The following is a 9466-nucleotide window of genomic DNA, read 5'->3' on the forward strand; positions in this document are numbered from 1 at the left end:
CCATTGCTTTTGAGTCATAAAAGGCACTGTACGTCACAAAATTAGGCTTCCTTACGCACAAGAACGCTCACTATAAGTTTTATCCCATATATCAGATTTAGTGCGGTACTCGCCACGCCGTTACAAGTGCCTCGAGTTCCCCAAAGAGCTGACGGTTTTGAGAAAAATACCACCAATAGGCGAATCCTTCCTCTTTTGTTAAATTAACAATTGAACAGCTGGAACTCGCACCAAAACGGAGTGCAGTGCAATGTCCAAGCAGTGTGTAACTTTTAAGACAAAAGGCATCGAGCTAATGCATCAATTTACGCAAAGGAACATGGGAACAAGGACGTAGTCTGATACCCGAAGCACTCGGAACAGTTCTCCGAGCAAACCGTATTTTCTTGTACGGCTCTGTCACTACAACATGACGTAATACCAAGACCAGAGCACGCAGTCCAATTGTACGGGATCAGGAGCTCCAGGACTGGCTAGGGTTGCCGAGTGGCCGGTATTACACCGGCTGGGCCGGTTATCTGCTTCTTCTGCCGGTCGTCGGTTAGAAGGCAATACCGGCAGCCTCTTGCCGAAATTTGCAGCTGGTGGTCTCTCATGGAGTCGCCTGCCAGACTTCTCCTTCAACATTCCACAAGAGTATGAAGATATCTGGAGCGGAGGTCCAACTCCGCAGTCACCTGGAATCTGGAATATGGACACGAGGTAGACAACCGTTGGTGGCTTCTTTATCCACACCGATCGTTCAACTGGTGTCCACGTTGGCGTGTTCTACGTTCTCAAACCACCAGTTCAATGGGTCATGTAGAATTTGTTTCATTCTCTTCAGTTGTCCACTACATGGTGGTGTTTCGAGGGGAGGGGGGGGGCATTTATTAGCAGAAAAGAAAAAAAAAGAAAAGGAAAGATAAAAGGGGAAAGGTCAGCCATGCACCACACCGGGTTGCTATTCCCTAAATAAAAATAAATAAATACAAATTAAATGCATAAAAAAAACGGCCCACAGGGAGCCCAGGAGGCCCGTATCACGGAGAAAGAGGAGCACCGCCTTTCTGACACTCCACTGGCTAGCTCGCAGCACGGGGCCAAGGAGTGTTTCGAGGGGACAGTATCAGTAGTTATGTGAAGACAATTAGAACGTTAGAACAGAGGACCACTATGAGTTCTCCGCCTGCAAAGAAGGTGCGTCGTTGCATTTTGCAAAGTGGCGATCCAATCCGGAATTTGACTCTTGTTCTATTACGTGAAGACTTTGTTTCCTCTTTACATTGCAATTTCCAACATCATGAGTCCAGCCAAAGACAGTAATAGCTACTTTCGCGCATTATCTTGAGCGAGCACTCTCTCACTGTGTGACTCCTCCCCTCCCACGATTACACTTTCCCTCACTTTTCCTCCTCTCCCTTTTTCCTTAACCCTTCCTGTGAACAGTATCTTTCACGCTGAAAATTGGCACCCCCCCCCCCCCCCCGAGCCCACTGTTCACCTTTCTCTCTCTCCGCCTCATTCTAGCACGTGATTCCGCTGTAGTCATAATCATTTGTGAATTTCGTTTCGTTTTGCGTGTGTGCAACTATACATAGCGTGCCATTTCCATAAATGATCAGTGCAAATACAGAGTTGTTGACGCGCCTTCTCCTCTTAATCTACAGGATTTCTCTGTTCTTTTTTGTTTTGTTTTTTAGTATCGTGTTTGCGTCGCGAAGCAACTGTGACTATATCAGCGGCGCACAGACGTCGATAGATGGAGAGAGGACAGCAGGAAGGAGTGGGGAACAGAGCGGGGGGGGGGTACGTCTAGCAGTCATTCCACATTTATATATGATCGTAAAAATAGAAGACTAGGTTAATCCCTCCTCAAGCATTGCTGACTAGGGTACTGCTGAAAAAGCTCGCCGTCTTTTCTCTTTTGTTTTTGGAATTTTTTGCAAGCGTTAGGGCCCTGTAGAAAAGCGCCAGCTACTATGTTTTTTAGAAATAGTGACATGCTGTGAATACATGCTGAATACATGTGAATAGTGAATACGCGCTGCTGCCCAAAAACACCACTGCCAGTTCACTGCAAAAACTGCGGATGCGAACTACTGTCTGAAAAAAAGAAAAAAAAACACACACACAATAATAGGCACTTTTCAAAACCAAGTGGATAGGGGAATCCCTGAAACCTACTTGATACGCAAAGCAGGCGATAAATGTGTAAGCACGCTCTATCGATCTCAAACAAGCCGAGATCATGTTTCTCGATAATGATTTCTAGTGTTCACATTTTTGTGATATGCCTATGGAATTTTACTATTTAAGTGTGTCATCAGCATCACTACAAATTTCCTTTAGTTGTGAGTACGCAGACTTCCCGTCTGGTTATTGATGTCGTCTCTCTGCTGCGTAAAATTTTAAGTATGACATAAAATTACCCCGTTTCTCTACGTGTAGAAAACATATTAAAAATAAAGCAAAATCTCGCCTCATGCATCTTGAATGGCTTGTCTCACACTAAGTGAGGCTTAAGCGAGAGACATATGACTAAGCGAGAGATTGGCGCAGCAAAAAACAGTTTTGATAGGGATGCACATAAAAACAGCCCCTGGAAATTTTCGGAGATGCCTTCCTCCGGCAAAGCCACAAATATTACAGTGGATGTGAAAAATTATTCAGTTGCTGACAGTAATGAAGTGGCCTCAAAATTTAACAAATATTTCGATTCCGTATACACAAATGAGAACAACACTATGCCCGCATTCCAACACAAGGCAGGGTTACCAGGTATGTGTGTATATATGTGTATGATAGATCGACAAGGGATACTAAACTCTTTGTAACTGGATGACAAAAAAGCGCCCCGCCCAGATGGCATTCCAACTGCATTTCTTAAGAAGATACGCCGAGTGGTGGTCTCATAACTTATATCGTATATTTCAAAAATATCTGCAAACAGGTAGAGTTCCACACGACTGGAAATGCTCCAAGATTATCCCAGTACAAAAAAAAAAAAAAGGAAGTAAAACGGAGGTTTCAAATTACATACCAATATCTCTTGCGAGTACTGTATACGGGACACAGCTGTCTAAAATCAGCACTCCATGGTTTATCCAATCATAAATGTCCAGGTGTTGCAAGACTATTTCTTTCGAGTAATAAACACGTGCAGCACATGGTCCACCTTCAAATACAATATTGTCACAACACTTTTAAGCGCAACTGCGGTAACATGGGCCACGGAGCTACTGACAGGCGATTTTAGCTAACCGTGTCCACAACAGTACATCGTGTAGCATGTCACTGTAAATTATCTGAGACCTATGAACTACTAAAAACAAATCAATACAGATTCCGAAAATGTTATTGTACTATACCACAGCTTATTGAAATTACACATGAATTCTGCCAGTGTCTTGACAGAGCGGGACTGCTTGATGTTATATACCTTGACATTGCCAGAGCATTTGACCGTGTCCCTCACCAAAATTGCTAGGTAAGTTATACATCATTTTTCAAAAGAGGAACGTAGTCCAGTGGATGGAGGTCTACCTAATCAGAACAGATCAGTTTGATTTCTTTACGTCGCGAGACAACTGACAGATCAGTTTGTCTAGATGGGAGACACTAGCTCCAGTAAAGCAGATGTATTATTAGGTGTGCCGCAGGGATCTGTTATCGGACCGCTGTTATGTATCTTTCTCATAAATGACATCAGTGATAACATTGATAAAACACTGTCTGTACGCTGCTCATAGCCACAGTTGCTTCGCGGTGCTGGCACGGAATAAAAAAAACAGTTCAGTAAAAACAAGTGGCATGCACACTTCGGCGGCGTGCCCAACGCAGTGCCCCCTCCCTCCCCACCTGATATTATAGGCTTCGAAAATTTCCCTATGATCCACGATGAAGCTGATGATCTCATCGTCAAAGCCCGCTGCACATCCACGTCTTCCAATGTATATCAATGTAGAGATGCAACGTAACGGTGCTCCCGTTTACCGACGTCTCGTTGTCCCGATGTAAAATTTGCGACAATCTAGTGGGACCCTGTACACCACCCCATCTCTGCATACGCCCCCGTGACGAGGCTTTCACAAGTTAAATATTCAAGCTTGAGAAAATAAGTGAAGTGGACTAGTGGGGCCTTCTCACCATTTCACCTCCATATAAACTGGATGTTAATACGATAAAGAGTTATGCCACGCCACCTTATCACAAAGACTGCTGTATAATAGTAATTACTGCTGGGTATATGCAGTCACGATCAGCAAAGATCAATAAACTGTTATTGTTATTTCCTCCAACTAACAAGGTGGCTCATTATTTTTGTACTGCGACCTGACAGAGTTTCGCAGACGCTGTAGACTCCACGCGGAAACAAAAGCGACTTCTCCAATATTATGGAATGGAACTTTATGCGATATACCATGGACTAAGGGTATTTTCTGATGCCTTGCAGGCGCGTTGGTGATCGTAAAAGTCGATTCTTTAGGGGGCTCTCGGGGGCGATATCGCCCGTTTGCAAGAGTAGGATAACTCGAATTTCGTCCTCGCTTTGCAGTGAGACTCGCTTCGATTTCAGACTATTCAAACCATACAAGGACGGGTCCGTACGGAAATGTCTCCTGCTTCCTTAGAGAGGCTTAGGATGTTCTTTTCCGGAGCTATAAACGGTTCAGGTATGTAGATTGCACGGCAGAGAAGGACGGCGATGCACTTAGAGCATTTTCGTGTACATGCTTCGCAAGCTAACCCTGCTTCCTCCTGTTCGTTGCGTCGTATTCGTAGTAAGTGCCGGTGAGGTGGTTATAAGCATAACTAAAGACGTCCGCTAACGGCAGTTTTTGGGTTTTCTGGGACTGAATGTATGAGCACAGCTTACGTTCCATTTATCTTATGTTCAACAACAGCAATAAAGGTTATCACTTGTCGGCTGAAATGGAACGAAAGAGAGAATGCCACAGCTTCTTCGTCGTGAAATAAGTGAAGCGAAAATTTTGAAATATTGTCACCGTACAAGGCAACTTGGCCCGAACAAAGAATCATCTCAGTGAAGTTCCTTCTTGAAGGCAGAAGAACACTTTCTTCCTTCACAACAACGGAACTAATGTGCCGGTATCTCAGACGCTCCGTGCCTCAGCACGAAAGGTACCCTTCCTTGCGCTGGGAGGATGGAACACACCCTTGGGGTCTTTCTTCGAGTGGTCCAATAAAAACTCGACTCACGAGAGAGAGAGAGAGAGAGAAACCGCGTTCAACCAAATGTGAAGGCTTACTGGTCTTCGCGGACTCCGGGAACCAACTGAGACGAATAATGTAACAAAGCACGTAGCGAAGCGCTCGGAATAATAATGGGCAACGCGACAAAGAAAACGAATGAGAAGTAACGAAACATTGCCCATCTACAAGCTCTCCTATTTAAGATTTGGTTCCGTAGCCAACTCCACAGCAGGTTTGAGCATGTTGCAATAGTTGGCGGTGATACTTCCCCATTTTATAGCCATCTTCCTATAACAGGGCCGTAACGTACGCTCGGACGATGGCACGATGGCAAGATACATTCCAATCCCAAGAAGATATCTGCGTGGTTCAACGGAGCTTCGAGGCTGCTGTGAGGATTATATGTGGTGTTTTGTTTTGGCGGTTTTCAAGATCCGCGTATCATCCTCATCATTTCATAAGTGACACTACGCCGCGTGCCCCGTGGTAGTGAGCGTTAAATTAAAATTTCCTCACTCATCGTCAACGACATGTATTTGTTGTTGTTCTTAAGACGGACGCGAAAACAGGGGCACATGAGGAACATAGATCCCGCCGGACAGTCTTGAGCTAGCGGAGGCAAAACATAGTCTACGCTCGGTTTTTAACGGGACCGACGTAGCAATGTCTCGCAACGCTTTACAGTCTACTTGGTCAAATTTCTCTTCCGAAAACAGCTTACATCTTTAAAAAAAAACGTGGTCGATCCATTGGTGGATGCGACGGAAATGCGTTAGCATTAAACCTCGAAAACCCTTTGGGAACTGCCCTTCACAATGCTACACAACCCTTCAACGACCCTACACAATGCTAACACAAGACAGCATTCGCAGCCAAACGAGCCTTCCCGGCTTCCTCCGATTCAGCTTGACGGCGCCGTCTCGGAGCGTCAGCCTTCTTTCGCCGCCGCTTGCCTTAGTAGGGGGTGCTCGTGCTCCTTCGCACAGATTTCATAACCCATGACGCGACCACGCGGACACGTCCGAACCAATAGACCACCATAGCTGCACCAACTCTCCGCAACTCCCCGTAGAGTCCATCGTATAAGAAAATTCACACAACACTGGGCACACAACCAATGAGAATGCAGCGATTGCTCTCTCAATCCTCCAGTCTTTGCGTTCGGCTCGCAGGCTGACCGGTTCTGGCTCTTGCTGAATTCATACTAGCCTGTACCGGCTACCCCTGACTTCTTGGTCTACTAGCTTTCATGCACGCCGTAAAGTTCTTCCGTGATTCCAAAACAACTGTGAAAAGTGTTGGAATGAACAAAAATTTATTTGAGTCATTATACTGACACAATCGGCAGGTTGACGCATTTACATGCACTGAGCGTACTGAGTCCATTGCGTACCGTTTCCTGGCACACTGCAACAAAGTTCAAACTTGCAAAACACGCATATCGACACAGCCTATTCCCAACAAGGAACATCTGACACATACTTGCGCACAATCTCTTGATCATCATGTCATTGCCTGCTATACGTCAAACATAAAATGATGCTGCTTCATGAATCTTATTTTCTTGTCACCGCTATGCAAATCTTACGGCGCTCGAAAGTGTTCATTGAGCTAAAATTCGCGACAACACTTCAGTTTGAAATCCGATTGGCTCTTCGTAGACCGATGCTTGTGTCGAGAAACAGTACACCACGATCAAAGACACCATAATACACGGATAAGATGGCGAACGGCGAACGCAATTGCCTCCCAACGAAAGACACCGCCGACCCGGCGTCCACCGTTCAAATTTCAAATGAAACCGCCGAGAGAGTACGCAGCCCGCACGGAAGCAGGAAGCGCGAAGTGCCGTTTTCAAATTCCGGCAACACAATCCGAACACGCCTGTGGCGTCCGATTAATGAAGAGGCACGGATTGCTCCGAGCGCAGTAACACGCATTTTGATACATATTTTGCGAGATCTGTGGGGGGCTGGCAGCACTGCCTAGCACTGCCGACGCGCCGGCAAGGCGCCACGTCGCGCCCTCTCCTTCCCTCCCCACTCACCGCACATGCACGCCACGCCGTGGCTACAGACAGACCACGCCGCGATTCTTGCTTAGCGAGAACTCTAATGCTAACGCATTAATAAACAAGTCTTAGGCACTCGCACTCCCTCTGCACCTAAGGAAGCGCCAGCTATATCATGACGGCGTAGGCCAGGCACACCGATGGGAGCGCAGCGCAGGCGATTGTCTTCGAGCTCCTCTGCTTCGCGTTCGCACCGCAATATACTAAGTGAGAAGTCATCTGTAAATACGCCGACTTTCGCTTATGAGTGTGAGATCGGACGCGGTCATGTGGCGAGGATGTTGCCTTCCCGGCTGCACGAGTATGTCCTGCTCTAGCCCATAAGCGACGTTCCACAAGCCGATCGCAAATCTCCGCGAATTGCAGACTCCTGCCCGCAGGCACGCCTCGCCGGTCGCCAAAGGGCAGGTCACCGGAGCTCAACCAAAACTGCGGTCAAACTAAGGAAGCCGCCATTAGGCGTCCCTGTATTGCCAGGCCGGAACTGGCGGAGCCCGCTAGTTTTGGCGGACGAAATCGAAACAATGGTTTTGGTTCATGTTTGTCGTTTTGTCACTGTGTGTTCCAAACAAAGACTTGTGAAACGTGATAAGAAGCGATTAAATCTAGAGTGGGGTCATATCTTGTGTGTTTTATTGTTCCGATGTATTCTTTTAGACTGGCCTCCAGCTAGCTTTCTAACTCGAGCCGACTTAGATTTCGTATTCTATTCCGTGGTTGTCAAACCTGTCAAGCCATAAAACGTGTGCACGTAACTTTAATTAGTGAGTTTATTGGCGATTTCAAAGATATTGTGGTTACCGATACCTTTAAATGGAGCCGAAATTCGAGAGCTTCGACGTTCAGTTCCGGAAGTCAGCAACATAAACATGAAACTCCCCATTGGCCTCTGGCGATGGAACTCCCCATTCATCATCTTAAAATAAAGTTGTTATTGTTGTTGCCCAATAAATGCATCAAAGAGAACTACAAGGAATCAGGAGTATTTCCTAAAGTAAGTACTTTTGAGTAACTACTTTCATGTGTTATGTTTTTGAGTGAATTAAGTTTGTCTTTCCCTGGCCGTGCAGCTTTGTACATCAGAGTGCCAATACACGTATATACAAACTTAGCTTTATTTTTGTAACATTTACCCAAACTTATAAATTTCAACATCAGAAATATTTTACTAACACATGCAGCATTGACTAGAGGGTACATGCCGCAAGATAGCATGCCGCTTAGCACCCACCTTATCCCAGTTACTTGTATTTGTTTGATCCCATCTGCCATGTTTTTGTTCAACCATCCGAGAAAGGGTACCGAAAGAAGCAGTGCAAGTTACTAAGAAAATAATTGCATTTCAGATACAAGTACACACACATATAGGAGCACCTTGTATTTTCCTCAAGATAATACAAGCACTCAGATATTTTCACTCTGGGAATATGCCAAGCAGATGCTGCACCATCCCATGAACAGCTCCACTCGGGAAGGCTCTGTTGCGATGGGGATGCATGCACCTGCAGCTGGAGATACTATAGCTTTTTCCGACACATTTGAAGGTCTATTATGCATGTGCTACATAGAGATAAAGAGGGCACTACTTCTGTTGTTTCTGTAATATTGTTAATGAAAATTTGTCGCCCTCACAGGCTCCCACAACAACATACGGAACGATATTCGAAATGGGTTCAGCGACTTGAGGAAGTGAATGTGAAATCCTACAATGACTGCAAGCACGACCTCATGTGCTCCACTCATTTTCAGCAATGCTCCTTTTATGGTGGACACAGTCGAGCTGTACTGAAGCCTGGTGCATGCCCTAGCGTTCCGGCATCAGGTCAACAAAGTATACATGTTCGGGTGATGGAGCTTACACTGTTTCATTCCTTTTAGTGTCAATGTGCCTCTGTACTTCTCTGTGAATTTTCTCAATTTTATCCTGCCTGTGCTTGTGTGCAGGTCATGCAAGAGTATACCCACAGCAAAGTGTGTCTCAGATGCAAACTCCTTCAAGCATTTGCCGTGAAGCCATGACACAGGAAGGGCTTCACTTGGGCCATTCAGTTGAAAGTCTGCTTGCGGCGTACTTTTTGGTTGAGCAAGGGTTTTTCAAATCCTTTAAAAAGTAAAACACTAATTAAAAGTACATGATCGCTGCATAAATGTAATTTTTAAAACCCAGAAAAGCCAAAAAAGGGTGGCCAGATAGTTTGT

Source organism: Ornithodoros turicata, chromosome 2, assembly GCF_037126465.1.
Source record: "Ornithodoros turicata isolate Travis chromosome 2, ASM3712646v1, whole genome shotgun sequence".
Classification (NCBI taxonomy): Eukaryota; Metazoa; Arthropoda; class Arachnida; order Ixodida; family Argasidae; genus Ornithodoros; species Ornithodoros turicata.